Genomic DNA, 19,445 nt, shown 5'->3' with positions numbered 1-19,445 from the left:
GCTGATCCAAAACATTTTATTTCTTATCCCAATTGTCATAGATCTGAAAATGATTGTTTTATAGATCATCTTGGAGAAGAGAGATCTGTTGATCTGGCATGTGTGCTTGATGATGTGTTTTATACTAATGATTTGCCTAAGTTTGATCAGCATGATGATGATTATGTTCTCCAAACAGAAGCAATTCTTGCAGACAAATCAATAGCTGGTTTATGGGAGGAAGTTCACTTTCAGCAGCTTGGTGATCAACCGTTACATATCAGCTATGGAAGTGAGGAGGAAAGTGCAGAAAATTCTGAAGTAAGTGAAGGATCTTTGCCTCTTTGTTTTACTTCATTTCAGTTCATCAGAGACAACTTTTATGCAATCAGAAATCAACCATCAATGAGTTTTGATCTAGACCATCTAGAGGGCAATGAAATCCTTGTTCAAGACTTCTCATATCTAGATTTGCAGCCCCCAAATGCCATTGAATGTCAGGTTGCATATGAAGACTTGGAAGATGGAACATATGATCAAATGATGCAAGACGATTCCGTACCATTATGCTTTGAATCATTTCAGTTTTTGAAGGGAATTTTGCATAGTATATCTTCAAATGAGCAGCCTGTAGAAAATCATGCAATCTCCTTGGAACCAATAGAAAATGGGTTGCAACAGCCTTTTCAAGTTTTTCATGATCCAGTAGCTGATGTGTTGGATGATATCTGCAGTCAAAGTCCTTCTCCATTAGCTAACTATGAGCTTGAAAAACGTATTGATACAAACTCGATCCGGCAACCGGTTTCTTTGTCATTTTTAGGAGTCTCGTCACAAATCTCAGATGAAAGTTTGCATTCATGCTATGAGGAGAAGCAAAGTAATCCTTTGGATGAGTTAATTCCCAATGCACATGAATTTCAAGATCCTTTTGCAGTATTTTTGAAGTCAGATAGAGAATCTATATTATTCAATCTGGGAAAATTTGGATCTGTTTACAAGTTTTAATGGGAGTGGCATTTCAGTAGTTCTCTCTTCTTGCTCATAAACAAGCACTTGCGAGAATTCAAACAGAAGCCAGAATGCTTACTTGGTTGCATTGGTTGTTTCATTTCACTTGATCAGGTGATGAATGGAACAGTTAGAGTAGGTTTTATTGTGTCTCTGAGTCATTCTTATTCAGTCATGTATTTCAGATTGAGTTTTTCTTACTCCATGCCAAATGGATAAGGCTACTAGGTCTACAGTGTTCTTGGCACCTCCAAGGAGCTACCATCCCCATTGGAGCCAATGTTAGTGACAGTCTTTTCATACTTCCATCAAGGATCAAAATTTGCTCTTTTACATTTTCATAGTAGGAGTCCCATACTGACAAGTTTGATTCATTCCATTAGGTCATGGATCCACTGATGGTTGTGTTCTCTTCAGTTTTTCCCTCATGGACTATACTTGTTGATCTTCCTCAATATTTGTCTTCAGTCATGGTTTAGTCATGGTTCATAAAAAATATGCAGTCCATTTCATTAGGTTCTAGGGTTTGATTCCATTAGGTCTAGGGTTTCATTACCAAGGTCAAGAAAATGATTTTCAAAAGTGAATAAAGGTCAGCAAGGGTATGAGGATGATTAATAAATCAAGCATGATGGCTTGGAAGTCATAACCTACTGAAAATATTATTTTTGTAACCTAATGTAATTTGCACCTCAAAAACATGTTTTTGAGGTGAAAATAGAGTATTTTGAATTTCTTTATATTTCCTATGTAATTTTAAGTTTTTATATGTAATAATGGATCCCAGCTGCATCTAAGTACCTCTCCTCACTGCATGACAAAGAAGCACTGCAAAAATCAAGTCAGTTTGAGCATTATCCACCTGCAAAGACACAATGACAAAATGTATTAAAAAACAAAGTTTTGAAAAAGACAAGGAACATTGGAAAATGGGTTTTTCTAAAGTGAAAAATCAAATTTGTACTCATATATGAACCCTGACATTCCATTTTCTAAGTCATTTTTTCATCTTGCAACCAAAGAAGTCCAAAGGTAAGAGCAAAAGGTAAAATTCAAGTGAGTTTGGGTAGAAGAAAATAGGTGTTGCGCATAGGGAGTAAGGCGTTGCGCTTTTGAAGAAAATAGGAAGGCGTTGTGTTTAGGGGACGAGGCGCTGCGCATAGAATAGGGCACTGCACTCCTGCCGATTTTCAATAGTTCAAATTTACAAAGGCACTACGCGTAGGACTAGGTGTTGCGCGTCTGGGCGAAGGCATTGTGCGTTGGACAGTAAGCCACCAAATCATCCATAACACCAAAAAATTCACCAAATTCTCTGCTATTTCCTCTTTTACAAGTAAGTTTCCCTTCTCCACTTTATTTTTAGCTTGCACAATGAAAGTTATAGACATTTTCTTCACACTTAAAATCAAACCCTAGTTTCTTCTACAAAACCCTAACTGCTTTGTTTCCCATCACCCATCACTAGAACTAAAACCCTCTTTACATCATTACTCGTCCCCTCATCCATATCCCCTCATTATATCCCTCATCCTAAAAACCCTTTCCCTCACTCTCATAATTCATATTTTGTTTAAATCTACCCTAAACACATCCCTATAATCCTAAAGACTCCCACTCATTCCCTTCAACCCTTTCTAAAGGTGTGCAACTAAAAATCTTGTAAACATGGATAGAGAAGATCATGAATATGAAGAGGAAAACACAGCTAGTGACAATTCAGCAGATAGATCCAGGCAGCACAAAAAACCTCATAAGGGAGGCAAGATCACAAGAGAAGAGCCAACAAACCTAAGGGAATTGTAGGCTTCTTAGTTGGTTGTTTCATGTTTTAGATATCAGGGATGCTATGAGTTTTGTGAATAAGTAGAGAGAGTACAATTTCACCCAGAGCTCACTAGACTTTTTGTATCTCATCTTCAAAACAATAAAGTGACTCTTGCTAGGGAAACTTTCACAGTGTCACCATCCATCATTTTAGATGCCACCGGGATTCCAAATGTTGGTGAAAAGTGGTATAAGGCCCAAGATCTTGATGAACATTATTATGAGCCTTACGTTAAACCTCAGTACAGAAATTAGGTGAAGAGGCTTTTTCCTTTCAAATTTCTGGAGAACAAGTATGTCCCCTTGATGAGAATCATCATCAAATACTTCACCTGTGAGGGCAGATTTTCTAGGTTGTACACTTACCACATTAGGCTCCTCATGCATTTTACAATGGTGAAGACGTTAAACCTCCCATAAATTTTTGTTTAGAAACATTGAGAAAATGGCTTACCTTGTGCAGAAGAAGCCATACCTCAACAGACGAGCAGCATCTAACACTACTCCTTGATCAAAATTATTGTTCTTCATCATCTCAGTCTCCTCAACATCCCTTGGGAGAAATTTATTGCTCATAACATGTTTAAGGGTCCTCAGATTCCTCCATCAGTGTTTCAAGAAATAGGTGGGCCTTCTAGTCATGTGGAAATGCGGAAAGAGATCAAGGAGACAAGAACTGTTGAGGTGCCAGTCTACTTTACATATCAGAGAGGCACAAGGAGATTGTTTGCAGCTACTAGGCAAGTGTTTGCTCCATGGAATGTGGAAGGGACCTTTCCTTCTTCATCAACATAGCAGGTACAGGTACAGCAGTTGCACAAGGGAAAGGAAAAGATGCCAGATGATGATGAGGAGGAAAGCGACTTTGAGTTGGCAAAACATGATGAACCTGAGGAGCATGACATTTAGACCATTGACTTAGAGGCTTAGGAGAGGGAAACAATAAAGGACATCAACATACAGGAAATGGAAGCTCAAATACAAGCTTTGGCAGACAATTTGGAGAGGGACAAGTATTTCATTACATACTTAGAGCAAGAAAACAAACAGTTGAGTGACAAACAAGTCCTCATGGAGTTAGAAATGCTCAAGATGAAATGACAAAGTGGCAAAGAGGCACAAGTTACTTTGACCCCTATTCAGCAGGAGATTGAAAATGATAGGGAGATTTGGCTTGAGAGAGTAAATTTACACCTTGAGAAGCTACTATAGAAGGCCAAGAGAGACAATCAGATTATAAGGAACATGGCCTATCATTACAGGACTCGCAATAGGATTTGCAACATAAGAAATCAAGAAGCTGAAAGCTAGGTTAAGGCGGGCCTTGAATGGAAAGAAAGAGGAAGATAGACTTAGGATGTTGGTTGAGGTTTCCTTGGCTCATCAAAGCACATGATGGTGGTGCTTAACACAAATTTTGGGCAAGTTTTGGGAAAATTTTGTTATTTGTAAATTTTGAATTTTAATACACAAGAAAACTGCCTAGAAGCACAGCGCCACCAACGCTGCACTTTTCCTAGGGGCATCCAATGGAGGAATGGCTTAGATTTTTGGATTTAGGGTAGTGAGGAAATGCACCCTATATATTTTCAGAATTTTTGGAGAAAAATTAGTCCACCAAAAGGTCAAAAAACACCCTAAAAGTGACCTTTCTGCCACTTTTTGGACACATAGAAGCAACCTTGGGAAAATCAAGTTTTGAGGGGTCAAATAAGCTCCAAATGCAGAACTTCAAGGTGTTATAGAAAATATACTTGAAGACCTTTCCAATGAACTATCATGGGCTCCATTTTGATTTCGGTAAGGCATTCAAAAGGGACCTAAAAGTGGCACTACGCGTTGAGGCAGTGGCGCTCCGCGTAGAGCAAATTTTGCTCAGGATGCCTATTTTTCCAATTTTTGACTATGATCATGGATCCTCTCTCATGGTGGATGATTTACTATTGTAAATGATGTCATGGCTTGTAAATATGATGGTTAAAAAGTTGTATAGGGTAGATTCATTGCTTTAGGAGTTAGTTTGAAGTCAAATGAATCATTTTTTCACTTTTGGAGGCAAGTTGTTGATAATGCCTATATTCCTGTTCCTTGTTTAGTATCAGCTAGATCAGCTCCTATTCTCATGGATTCGACCCCTGAGGCTAGAGTGGGTTTTTTTGATGTCTATATCATGTGTTTTCTGAGTCATTTGTAGAGGTTGGACTCACTTGGATGCTCAGAGCTTGATTGTAAATCATTGTAAGCAGTTTGGCAAGGAGATTAATAGGATTTGCAGCTACTTTGATGGGATCCCTGTGGTATGGAGTTTTAGCATAGTTTCTTCTTTTGTAATCATTTGATTACATGTTTTATGTATTTCGTCATCCATTTCATTGCTTCTTATTGAATGTTATCAAGTTTGATAGGTAGAATCCATTGTAACAATGCTCTGCCTTGGGAAATCATTTTATATTTCATGTTTTCTACTGTTTGAGAAGGATCCATGATTGTCACATGCCCTCCTTAGCTCCTCGTCATCTTGGAAATAATACTGAGAGGGGGGGGTGAATCAGTATTATCAAGTAAATTATTTCTTTTTCAAACCCAGATCATATACGCTGCTTCAGTTAGTAAAAACCGCGTATATACGCAACTACAGATAACGAAACCCGTGTATATCATGCAGACTTATAATTTAATTTATCTTACAGATGTTGATCATTAATCTGTGTATCAGAATCAAATAGACAGTAACAGAAATAGCGGAATAGAGTAGAAGACAATCACACACAAGAACACAAGATATAAGGAGGAAACCCAATGTGGGTGAAAACCCCCTGCTGCAATTCGTCTCTATCTTCTTTTAACTAGAAACTTATTTTTACAATGTTTCTGTACTGGTGCAGTCTTTACCAGTACGCAAGCTTCTACCTGCAGAGAGCTACAACCCTCTCTCTCATTCTCCAGCTTTTCCTGGAAGGGAGCTACAACCCCATTAGTTCTTGTACTAGCTGGGATACTAGTATGCATGCTTCTACTTGCAGAAGGCTACAACCTTCTCTTTCTTCCAGCGACCACATTTCATTAATTTTCAGACTAGATCCATGAGTAACATCAATCAAACATCGGGAATTTCTGCATCAAACAATCTTCTTTTCACCAATCAAAATTGAATCAAATAAACACCTCTCTCACAGCTGTACCCAGAACACAGTAACAGTAACCATACACCAAATCTGAACCCAGAACATTGCAGCAATAAACAGAAGTAGCTAGAACATAGTTCAAGAGATGTACGCTACTTCAATAACCAGAAACTTGCATGCATACACTTCTGTGACAAGATCAACCTGCGTATACGCTTCTTTGACTCATAGAACCAGCGTGTATACGCTCTTTCGCTTCACTGAACCTGCGTATAGATCTATAAAGGATAATTCATCTTTTCAAACATTCAGACATCAGTTAACCCAGATTATCAGATTTATAGATCAATCATGTGCCGCATATAACAGATCAAAATCATACAAAGATACTATAATTCAAGCCTTGAGATTTTGACCCATCAATAGAACTTATCCTTCTCCTTGCGCTCAGGTTCCTCCTTCATTCAAATCCAGATCTGCACCATAACCCAATCACCAGTATTCCAGATCTAGCACTTTATCAGATATTCAATAATTCAGATGATGATCTTGCCTAATGATCTCCTTCTTCTTTTATAGTCCTAGGCCTTTCTCAATACCAAGGTCCAAAACTGTAACAAATCAATACCATGGACCCAATACTTGGGATCAACACACTTGACGAGATACCGTGGTCCAAAACCATAGGTTCAAATACCAAGGACTAAATACCATGGACCAAAAATAAGTCTCCCTCATGTACGCGCTTTCCCTTACGTGAAAGTGCGTGTATACGCATACACGACTTTGGAACGTTGAACACGAGTCTATACGCGGCTTCGTCAAGTTGAACCTGTGTATATATGATTTCCTTCATTCTGAGAGCCTGAACTGTGATCTGTCAACAAAGTGAGTTTCCATCAAGGACAACACCTGTACCATAGCGCCAAACCTGTGCCATAATGTCAACAATCTCCCCCTTTGGACTTGATGGCAACCCCAATATCCTCAAAGTCATTCTGCCCCTTTGTCATCAAGGGCAAAGGGCTATGCTCCCCTTAAATACATGCTGAAATCTCTGCTTTGATGTGCTGACCATGCTCCCCCTGACTATAGGCAATATCTGCAAGAAGATGTTCTTCAAGAAGAACCATGACTTATACATTATAACAGACCTTCCTATCACCAAAGAGACTCTATACATACATCCATCACCCAACCAAGAGGGGATCATCTACCCAACCACGTGGGGATGCGTCAGAAATTTACATATGATAACCAAATACATTACATCATTCATCCCAGGCATAGTGGGGAAACCAAAATAGGCCGTTACATGACCTTAAAAACAAAGAAGATATACATGACATAGAGACAAAATATCAAGACTATGCAAGTCACCAATAACTACTATCAGCAGCATCTGTCAATCACTATACATATCAGCAACCATGTTCTCCTTCTGATCTCCTTTCTGCAGCTGATCCACCTGAAACCAAAAACAGCTTGTGTACTTGAACCAAGAGCTTCTAAGGTAATGCCAACAATGCATTACTAGAAGATTATCTGCTCCCCCTGAACCTATGCCAGATGGTCTCTGACAGACCCATATCAGACTCTTTTCAACCAGAGTTTTTCCCCACTGATTTCCTTCAAACCACCATATACGTGATTGTACCTGCATAAATCGGCGTATGTACGTGGATCCGCCTCATGAAACTCACGTACAACCATTTTTCCCTGAACCAAACAGGTTTCAACAGCAGGATGATGCATCAACTACTCCCAGCTTCTGTCTGAGGTATTCAAATGTTTCCCTGGGCAGTGGTTTGGTGAGTATATCAGCAACTTGTTCCTTAGAGGGAACATACTCCAACTTGACCTTTTGTTCAAGCACTTGTTCCCGAAGAAAATGATATTTGATAGGTATGTGCTTGGTCTTTGAATGCATTACAGGATTCTTTGAAATGCTGATTACACTTCTATTATCACATAAGATGGAGATAGGTGGAGTAGAAGTGATTTGAAAATCCTGCAAAGTTTGCATCATCCAAAGGAGTTGTGTGCAACACGATGCAGCAGCCACATATTTTGCTTCAGCTGTAGATAAAGCAATCGAACTATGTTTCTTGCTGAACCAAGATACTAATATGGAACCCATAAAGAATGCACAACCACTTGTGCTTTTTTTGTCATCCACGCTTCCAGCCCAATCTGCATCTGCATAAGCATGAAGAGTGAGATCTGTATCTCTAGGATACCATAGGCCATAGTTTTGACTTCCTTGAAGATACTTGAAAATTCTCTTCACTGCTTGAAGATGACTTTCCTTTGGATTTGCCTGAAATCTTCCAACCATTCCCACTACATGCATGATGTCTGGTCGGGTACCTGTCAAATAAAGCAGACTTCCAATCATGGATCTATAGGTTGGTTGATGCACTGCTGTTGATTCATCATTTGCACTGAGGCTGCATCCTGTAACCATAGGGGTACATACTGGTTTCGAATCTTCCATGCCATATTTCTTCAAGATTTGCTTGAGGTACTTGGTTTGAGATAAAAAGATACCGCCTTCATTTTGTTGGATTTGTAGACCAAGAAAATATGTCAGCTCTCCAAGCAATGACATTTCGAATTCTTTCTGCATCACCAAGGCAAAGTTTTGACTCATAGCTTCTTCATTTCTGCCAAAGATAATATCATCTACATACACAACAAGTATTAGCAATTTGTCATTTTCAATTTTTATATAAAGATTGCTATCTGCTGATCCTTTTGAAAAACCTTGTTGATGAAGGTATTTGTCCAAACGATAATACCAAGCCCTTGGAGCCTGTTTAAGACCATAGAGGGCCTTCTTTAGTCTGCATACAAGATTTGGATCATTACCAAGGATGAATCCATATGGTTGCTCAATTTACACTTCTTCTTCTAAGTCTCCATTCAGAAAGGAAGATTTCACGTCCATTTGAAATACTTTGAACTTCTGAAAGCTAGAGAGGGCAAGGAACATTCTGATGGCCTCAAGTCTAGCAAAGGGAGAAAAAGTTTCTTCAAAGTCTATTCCTTCTTATTGAGCATACCCTTTACAAACAAGTCTGGCCTTGTTTCTAATAACTTCCACATTTTCATTCAACTTATTTTTGAATATCCATTTTGTCCCTATGACATTCTTATCTTTTGGTCTAGGAACCAACTCCCAAGTGTTATTCTTTTCGATCTGCTCAAGCTCTTCATCCATTGCCTTGACCCAGCATTCATCCTTGCATGCCTCTCTTACATTTTGTGGTTCAGTGGAGGAGAGAAATTCCAAATAGCTTGAAGCTTTTGCAATTGTTCTTCTTGTTTGTATACCTGCCTCTTTCTGCCCCAGAATTTGAGTTTCTGGATGATGCTTTTGTACATATATGGATGGAGTCTTCTCTTCTGTTCTTCTGGTGCCTCTTGAGCTTCTTCTTCATCATAAGTCTGATTTGATGTTGAAGGATGGTCCTCATCATCTTCAAAATCTTCGGAATTTACTTTCCTAGGAATGTTTCCTTCTTCATCAACCACTACATCAATGTTGTCAACAATTCTTACAAGTCTTTTATTGTAACACTTGTATGCTTGGCTGTGGGGAGAGTATCCAAGGAGAATGCCTTCATCTGCTCTAGGTTCAAACTTGCCAAGGTTTTCATCAGTCTTTTTAATATAGCATTTGCTTCCAAAAATTTTGAAATGTTTTACAGTAGGATTCTTACCATACCAAAGCTCGTGAGGAGTTTGCGTGCTGGACACCCGGACGTTTTTATTGTTGAGAATAACAACGGCTGCAAATGCAGCTTCACCCCAGAAAGTTGCGGGAGTTCCAGACTCATCCATCATAGCACGAGCCATTTGTTGAATCGTTCTGTTCATCCTTTCCACTACTCCATTTTGCTAAGGAGTCCTTGCAGTAGAGAATTCCCTTCTTATTCCATGTTCTTCACAGAAATCAAAAAATTCATTTGAGGTAAACTCCCCACCTCTATCAATTCTGAGGCATTTAATTTTATGATCTGATTCATTTTCAACCAAGGCTTTGAAAGATTTTAATTTTTCGAAGGCTTCATCTTTGTGCTTCATAAGTCCTATCCAACACATCCTGGAGAAGTCATCAATTAATAATATAAAGTATTCTTCTCCTTGAGGTGACCTTTTCCTAGATGGACCACATACATCAGTATGGACAAGTTCAAGTGGTCTACTAGCTGATCCTTCCTTCTCAGGGAAGTTAGTTCTAGTTTGCTTACCAAACTGACATGATTTGCATATTGTATTGTCTGGAATTCTGATGTTTGGAAGACCACGAACTGCCTGGTATTTGCATGCTTTCCTTATCTGTGAGAAGCTTAGATGCCCCAATCTTCGGTGCCATAGCTAGTGTTCATCATTCTTGCTCAGATAACATTGTTGTTGTCCTCCCTTGAGAATGTATAGATTATTTGGAGTCTTTATGCCTTTGATCACTGTTTCTCCTGTATCAAGCTCACGAACAATACACCCATTTGATCGAAATATCACCTCATTTCCTTGATCACACATTTGGCTGACACTCAATATATTATGATTTAAACCATCAACATACATAACATTTCCTGCTTTGACCTTTTCTTTTAAAAGAACAGAACCTTTACCTTTTATGAGTGCAGGGGTGTCATTTCCAAATGAGACCTTCTTCTCCTTCTCCAAGGCACTATATGACTGAAGTTTCTCTTTATCACCTGTCATATGTTTCGAACATCCACTGTCAATGTACCATTGATTTTCCTGCCCTTCCGCATATATGGCTATACCACATCTTTCTGGTTGTGGTTATTTCATTCTCCATGTTTTGATATTTGAGGCTTGCTCCTTCCGAGTTGTCTGCCGAAACATTCTCCTGCATTCAGAATCCTCATGACCAAAATTATTACAAATAGAACATTCTATTTCATTTTCAAGAGCAGAAAAGTTATTATAGGTCCTTTCATGATCCCAGTCATACTCCTCTGTTTTTGAGCTTCTATAGTCATGATAGTTTTGTAGGCAACACACTCAGCTACTTTGTGTCCAAAGTTATGACAAGAGAAACATTGGCCATTGAAGAAATTCCTGCGATTATCAACCCTGCGGACCGAATGATTGTAGTTTTCATTTACATCCATTCTTGAGGAAAATTGAGAATCATTTACCTGTGGTCTATTGTATCTTCTATTTACCCTTGAAGTAGATTGCCCTGATTTACTTGGTGTGCAGCATTGTGCCTTTGCTCTCGATTGTCAATTTGTTCACTTCTCCTTGCTGCATCAAGATAGCTTTTGGAGGTGGATGGCTTATGCGTTTGAGATGCTTCTTCATTATATCCCAGACCTGTCTTGATTAGTGGAAAATGCTTCACTTTGATAATCTCATCTAAAGTTTTAGATCCTTTAACAAATCTAAGATTAAGAGCTTTAGTTTTCTCAATCTCTTTTCTAAGTCCCACAATTTCACATTCTAACTTTTCATGATGTTTTTCCCTTTCAGCAAGTTGGATTTGTAGAGTATCTATAATCACATTCTTTTCTTCTAAACATATTTTGAGTCTAGAAATCTCTTCATAAATACCTTCTTCATCTATAGCATCCAAGAAATCATCATCTTCAAAAGCCATTACGAGTCTATAATTATTTTTACCTTGTTCTTCTTCATCACTATTTGAAAGTCCATCACTGTCTTCATGAGTGTAATAGCTTTTCTTATTTACATTCTGTTTTCTATTCCATCTAACTGGTTCCTTACCTTTTCCAAGCTTATCTTTATGAGGACACTTTGTAGCATAGTGACCGACTCTTCCACAAGCAAAGCATTTGAAAGGTAACTTACCTCTGAATCTTCCAGCACCCCGTTAAAGATTCTTGACAAAATTTGATTCTTCCTCTTCTTCTGACATATTTCCTGACTCATAGTAATCTCCTTTGCCTGAAGCCTTGAATGCAGCTTCTCTCCTATCTGATGGCCCTCCTTTCCTCATTTCGTAAGCAGTTAGAATCCTGTGCAACTATGACATAGTAAGGTTCTGTAGATTCTGTTTTTCTTCTATTGCAGAAACTTTTGATTCAAACTTAGATGAAAAAGATCTTAGAACTTTTTCAACCACAACAACCTCTTTTATTTCTTCACCCAAGTTTTTCATACAATTAACAATCTCATCTATACGTAGAAAATAGTTAGCCACACTTTCATCATTGTGCATTCTAAGATTTTCATACTGAATTCTGAGGGTTTGAAGTTTTGTTCGTTTTACCTGTTCATCTCCTTCATAGCTCAGAACGATCTTGTCCCATATTTCTTTTGCGGTTTTATACTGCATAACCTTGACGAATTCTGTTTGAGATAGACATCCTAATAGAGTATTGATAGCCTTTGCATTTGTTTCAAATTGCTTCTTACCAGCCGTATCTGTAGGAGTTGCTGATGGAAAAGTGTACCCTGTATCTATGATATCCCAGACTTCTGTACCAAGTGATTGAAGATAGGCAGTGACTCTTACCTTCCAATAGACGAAGTTAGTCCCATCAAAGATTGGTGGCTTGATCGATGCTTCTCTCTCGTAGTTTCTCATGATGATAGATCTTCCTTCAAGCGATAAAGCTTCTTCTAAAGGACCTGCTCTGATACCAATTGTTGGAAATAATACTGAGAGGGGGGCTGAATCAGTATTATCAAGTCAATTATTTCTTTTTCAAACCTAGATCATATACGCTACTTCAGTTAGTAAAAACCGCGTATATACGCAACTACATATAACGAAACCCGCGTATATCATGCAGACTTATAATTTGATTTATCTTGCAGATGTTGATCATTAATATGTGTATCAGAATCAAATAGACAGTACCAGAAATAGTGAAACAGAACAGAAGACAATCACACACAAGAACACAAGATATGAGGAAACCTAATGGGGGTGAAAACCCCCTGCTGCAATTCGTCTCTATCTTCTTTTAATTAGAAACTTCTTTTTACAATGTTTCTGTACTGGTGCAGTCTTTACCAGTACGTAGGCTGCTACCTACAGAGAGCTACAACCCTCTCTCTCATTCTCCAGCTTTTCCTGGAAGGGAGCTACAACCCCCTTAGTTCTTGTACTAGCTGGGATACTAGTACGCAGGCTTCTACTTGCAGAAGGCTACAACCTTCTCTTTCTTCCAGGGACCACGTTTCATTAATTTTCAGACTGGATCCATGAATAAAATCAATCAAACATCAAGAATTTTTGCATAAAACCATCTTCTTTTCACCAATCAAAATTGAATCAAATAAACACCTCTCTGACAGTTGTACCCAGAACACAGTAACAATAACCATACACAAAATCTGAACCCAGAACACTGCAGCAATAAACAGAAGTAGCTATAACATAGTTCAAGAGATGTACGCTACTTCAATAACCAGAAACCTGCATGCATACACTTCTGTGACAAGATCAACCTGCGTATATGCTTCTTTGACTCACAGAACCGACGTGTATACGCTCTTTCACTTCACTGAACCTGCGTATAGATCTATAAAGGATAATTCATCTTTTCAAACATTCAAACATCAGTTAACCCAGATTATCAGATTTATAGATCAAGCATGTGCCACATATAACAGATCAAAATCATACAAAGATACTATAATCCAAGCCTTAAGATTTTGACCCATCAATAGAACTTATCCTTCTCCTTACGCTCAGGTTCCTCCTTCATTCAGATCTAGATCTGCACCATAACCCAATCACCAGTATTTCAGATCTAGCACTTTATCAGATATTCAATAATTCAGATGATGATCTTGCCTAATGATCTCCTTCTTCTTTTATAGTCCTAGGCCTTTCTACCAAGGTCCAAAACCATAACAAATCAATACCATGGACCCAATACTTGGGATCAACACACTTGACGAGATACCATGGTTCAAAACCATAGGTTCAAATACCAAGGACTAAATACCATGGACCAAAACTAAGTTCTCCCTCATGTACATGCTTTCCCTTGCGTGAAAGTGCGTGTATACGCATACGCGACTTTGGAACGTTGAACACGTGTGTATACGCAGCTTCGTCAAGTTGAACCTGCGTATATATGATTTCCTTCATTCTGAGAGCTTGAACTGTGATCTGTCAACAAAGTGAGCTGCCATCAAGGACAACACCTGTACCATAGTGCCAAACCTATGCCATAATGCCAACACATCAGTCTTAAACACCTCACACCATTAAGCTTAAAGTGCTAAAGCCTATTCCTACATTGCCCCATAGAACACCCTACATTTCTGACCTAATTTCCCAGACCTAAACTGCCCAGCTCCATCTGATCCAGGAAAACACCAACAAATTCAATCAAAACCTTTCGAGCTAATATACCTAGCCTAAAATCCTTTACCTAATCCAGTCATCTTGACTGAGATCTGTTGGACACCTAATCCTCAATGGGTTAGTGTGGAAGCTGAATAGACAAAAGGAGTCCAAGAGACCTTGGGATGTGGAACCCAACGGTCACAACATGTACTATAAATGTATATCATTTGTTAATAAAATTGTATTCTCATGTTTTATCTTTTATATTATGTTTCTGCCATGTGTGTGTTTAACATGGTGTTAGAGCAAGCGTATTCCTACCCTGCATAATTACTTTGAGCCATTTGTTTTATGGTCTGTATGTGCAGGTCATTTCTGCCATCACTTATGAATATTTTCTCAACTAAAGTCTAGCTGCCACCTCTGTTATTTCTCCAGCGCCATTTTTGGCTTCCCTCTACTTTGTAACTCTCTATTCTGGCTATTTTCTGCCTTGCATACAGAGTGCTGCCCCTCTGCTCTTCTCTGACTGGTTTTTTATAGTTACCTACATATAACGCTACGCTACCCTAACATACAATCCTGATGCATATATAATGCATTGCCCTGACATGAAATAATCCGTTGTTTCATATAATGCACTGCCCTGACATGGTTTGCCCAGTCTGCCCATATTGCAAAAACTGACATCACTGACTGTTAGAGCGCAGGTTTCAAATTTAGGTTTCTGCGTCGTAACTCCACTACCATTACTCTGTCCTCTACCTCTTTCCCTTGATAGAAAATTTGTCTTGATTCTTTGTCTGCCATTTTGTTTCAGACTCTTCCTTCCTCTCTACCATTGCCTAATGGTTAATTGATCTCTTACCCAGATGAAACTCGGAGCCGCGAAGAAGAAACAAGCTTCTACCAAGAAGAACGGATGTGTTCCTTCATCTCTATGATTTTCGTTTTGATTTTAGTTTATATTTGGTTCCAAGAGAAAGCATCAAGATTGATTTTGCAACAATGCTCCGAGCACCTACCACTGGAGTGGTTGAGTTGAGCCTCAATTTGGTTGTTGGATTTCTGGTATTGATGTGCATACACAGGTTTCTAATCAGCAATTTCGGGAACCTTTCTTAGCAGTAGTCATAGACCCCACAAGAACTGTATCTGCTGGAAAATTTGAGATTGGTACTTTTCGAACATACCCTGATGGATACAAACCTTTTGATGAGCCTGCCTCTGAGTATCAAACAATCCCTCTGAATAAAATTGAGGATTTTCATGTTCACTACAAGTAGTATTATGCTCTGGATATTACATACTTCAAGTCATCCCTTGATTCTCACCTCTTGGACCTCTTATGGAATAAATATTGGGTGAATGCTCTTTCATCTTTGCCACTCTTAGGGAACCGAGATTATGTTGCAGGTTAAATTTCATATCTTGCAGAGAAGCTAGAGCAAGAAGAAATTCAATTGGTGCATTGACGTGTAAGCTCATTTCTGGCGCCTCCACAAAGGAAGAAGGAGGAGGAATCACAACTTGAAAAGATTATGAAGGATAGCTCAAAAATTACTGTTGAGCAAGTGCATGGACTGATGCCACAAGTTATCAAGGACATCTTGTTTAATTCAGTTCACTAGTCAACAAAAAAACCGAAATTTCTTTTGGCGAGGGATCAGGACCTGAGCCCATGGTTGAGACCTAGTGCTTGACTAAAAAGGCCTAGCTAATTGTGCAAATTCGTTTGCCAATTGATGTATCATTTTTATCTTTCATTGATCTGTTATTTTTCCATCGCATCAGTCTCTTGTTCTGAATGTGTAAATCATTGCCATCATTTGCTGGGCGGTGGTAAAATACCATTAGCCAAGCAGCATCTGATATTTCTGTTCCCATAAACGTTGCTATGCTTTTGGTGGAAGACCATGGATGATGTTGGAGTGTTGATCACTGGTGGAATACTGAACAACCCTACATTAAATCATTTTTATTAAGAACATGTGTTGACTAGGAATTGGAGTTATATTCTAGTCGATATATATTTTTAAGATCAACCATATGATAGAGGTTGTGTGTGAAATATTTTTGTTTAACAAATTGAATATATTTTCTATCTTATCTTGCAAACACCTCAACATGATCGATATGATAAAATAGCTATAGATGTGAAAGTCCGAAGAATCAAAAGCACCGCAGAACAGCTTCGCAGTGGTGTGGAGAGCAGAGAGACTCGCACAAGAGAAGTTGTGTGTTAAAGCAAAGAGTTGGTCGATTCATCTCTGTGTGTTCATACATGCATGAACATGTGGAATAATCCTTTCATTGGTGCGTAGCTCCTACAAGTGGGTCATTGTTGTGTTCATCATTCTTATTGGAATACTGGAGGTATTGTTGACTCTCTATATATTGCATTCTAGCATATGCATTGTTAGCTCTCCATAAATTCTGTGTGATATATGAGGGCAGATTGTTTTCTTTGAAGAAGTGGCAAGATCAGAGAATATTTGTTCGTACCCTAGTCAATCATTTATATATGAGAATTACAGTCCCGTCCATGACATGGTGCTATAGTTGTTGAAGTTTTGATAGCCATCATTTATGCATTGAAAGTGAAGGATTATTTGAAGGATCCAAGCAAGTTTGCAGTTGTTGCTGCCCCAGTGTGGCATTGTATTTAAAAATCATTATAGTTTTTGTCTACATATATATGCATTGATTCTTTGATTAGACTGCTGCATAAGAGTTTGGTGGGCTGTATAAAGGCAATGATTGTTTTGAAAAATAAAAGTAATCTTTTGTGGAGAAAAGTTTAGTCGGTTGTACTGTCAGAACATAGTGTTGGTCATGAGTAAAATATTATTTTTATGTAATGGATTATAATTGGTGCTTGCTAGTTGCACACTGATCATATGCTGCACATTTATAAAGGATATTTCTAGTGGATATTACTTTTCTGCATTGAGCAGCAGTTGTGATCAGTTTTTAAGGTGTAATTCTGACATTAAAAAAAAATGTCCAGAATCAGTGAAGTATTAGAGTTCCTCAAAACTTTGATATTGTCTACTACTCATGATACATTAAAAATCAGCAAAGTTTCTCTCATAGACATTCAGGTCTGTCTACAAAATGCACAAGAGAAAATTGATTTTTTGCAGCTCGAACCTCAGCTCCAGCAAGAAGAATTAAAACAGAGAAGTCATTCTGAACCTGTCTCTATTCAGAAGATTGAAACAAAAACCCATAAATCAGCAAGGTTACATGTAGATGCAGAACTTCAGTCTGCACTTCCCAAGCCCATCATTAGACCTTGGGAACAGCTTGTCCACAACAAGCACAGATCTGGTCTTGGATATGACAAGGATGTGTCCTTTCATATTCCAGACTACTCAAAGCCCATTCAGTTTCAGAGTGTTGGATTCCTTCATGACAGTTCATCTCAAACTGTTTCAAATTCTGCCCCTCTTCCACAACAACATCAACAACAACAGATTGTGAAATGCCAACACTGTGACCGAGTTGGCCATTTGAAAGATCACTGTTTTGATCTTCATCCATGTAAGAATTGTCATAAAACCACCCATTCTTCACACAGATGCTTCAGAAACAAACGTCCTGCAAGAAAAAAGATTCATCTTGGATGGATCGCTTCTTGGCAATGGGCATGAACAACCAAGAAGATATTCCAATCACATGACAGAACTTGTTCCAGAATATTGAACAGTCTTGCAGTTGAGTTTTCTCCATCCTCTCACCTTGTATCTGACAAGTGGGGAAATGATGGTCATCTACAAGCTTCAAAGCCACATCAAGCGAGCGTGAGCCACAACCTTTCACACCAGTTTTAGAGTTGTAGCCAGAGACAAAGATGCCCCTAAGCATGCCTTCATTTTGTAATGCCTCTTCAAAGAATCTAGGACACTTCCTCTAGCAGAAGACTTCAGCTTCTTGCCAGTTTCGGAAGAATTCCAGGAACAAAATTGGGGACACTTCCTCTAGCAGAAGACTTCAACTTCTTGCCAGTTTCGGAAGAGTTCCAGGAATTGCATTAAGCATTCCAGAGTTGTTGGTCATCCTTAAACCATCACAGGTTGAGACTTCCCTTTTCAGGTTTAAGTTCTCCCTTTTATGTGGGCTGAGACCTCCCTTTCATGGTTGAAGGTTTCCCTCTTCAAAACAATAGGAGCACTTCCTCTAACAGAAGACTTCAGCTTCTTACCGGTTTTGGAAGAGTTCTAAGAACTTCACTAAGCATTCCAATGTTGGTGGTCATCCTTAAACCACCACCCTTTATACCAACATTTCAGAGAGCACATTTAGCCTAGTTCTGCCATGCATTTTTTCACATTTTGTATTACAACTCTCTTCTTGGACTCATACATAACCCTTCGGATTAAGGGGGGGAATTTTTGACACCTAATCCTCAATGGGTTAGTGTGGAAGTTGAATAGACAAAAGGATTCCAAGAGACCTTGGGATGTGGAACCCAATGGTCACAACATGTACTATAAATGTATATCATTTGTTAATAAAATTGTATTCTCATGTTTTATCTTTCAGATTATGTTGTTTACATGTGTGTGCTTAACAAGATCCTTACAGAGAGAGCCCTCTCCCAGCCTGGTAGGGCTAGCTACCAGGCTAAGCTTGGTTTGTGGTTACCCTGGAATTGCCTCCCTTCAGTCTGAGGTCAATCTAGGTGATAACACAAACCATCTTCCCTCCTAGAAAGGAGAATGTCAAGAAAGGGAAGGCAACCATTTTCCTCAACTTCCATCGTGAACGTGATGGAGTTTGACTGAAAATTAAGGTGGTTAAGAAACAGATCTAGTTTCTCACGACCATGAGACCAGATGACACAGGTATCATCAATGAACCTTTTCCACTTTTTAGGGCGAAATTGAGTAGTGGCTAAGGCCTTGGTCTCAAAATCTTCCATAAACAAGTTAGCGAGGATGGGAGAAAGAGGGGATCCCATGGCAACACCACAAGTTTGCTCATAAAAATCTCCTTGGAAACTGAAGAAATTCAAAGTGAGGCAAAGACCAACTAACTTAGCAGTGTCTTTGTCGAAGATGTGATTTATGATGTCAATGGCTTCTTAGATGGGAATTTTGGTGAATAAGGATACAAAATCAAAACTAACTAGCAAATCTCCAGGTTCCAATCTGACATCTCTCCACTCTTGAACAAAGGAGGCAGAACCT

General features: G+C 38.8%; 1 pseudogene; it reads left to right on the top strand.

Annotated features, from left to right (window-relative positions):
• The first annotated feature begins 15,122 nt into the window (after positions 1–15,122).
• Positions 15,123–15,881, top strand: LOC149162123 (COP9 signalosome complex subunit 5 pseudogene; annotated as a pseudogene).
• Positions 15,882–19,445: the final 3,564 nt, after the last annotated feature.

The sequence above is a fragment of the Pinus tabuliformis genome, chromosome 5_2, assembly GCF_031772625.1.
Source record: "Pinus tabuliformis cultivar Carrire ecotype Pingquan chromosome 5_2, CPIR1, whole genome shotgun sequence".
Classification (NCBI taxonomy): domain Eukaryota; kingdom Viridiplantae; phylum Streptophyta; class Pinopsida; order Pinales; family Pinaceae; genus Pinus; species Pinus tabuliformis.
Note: the sequence above shows the minus strand (reverse complement) of the source record. Positions and strands in the feature narration are given on the sequence as shown.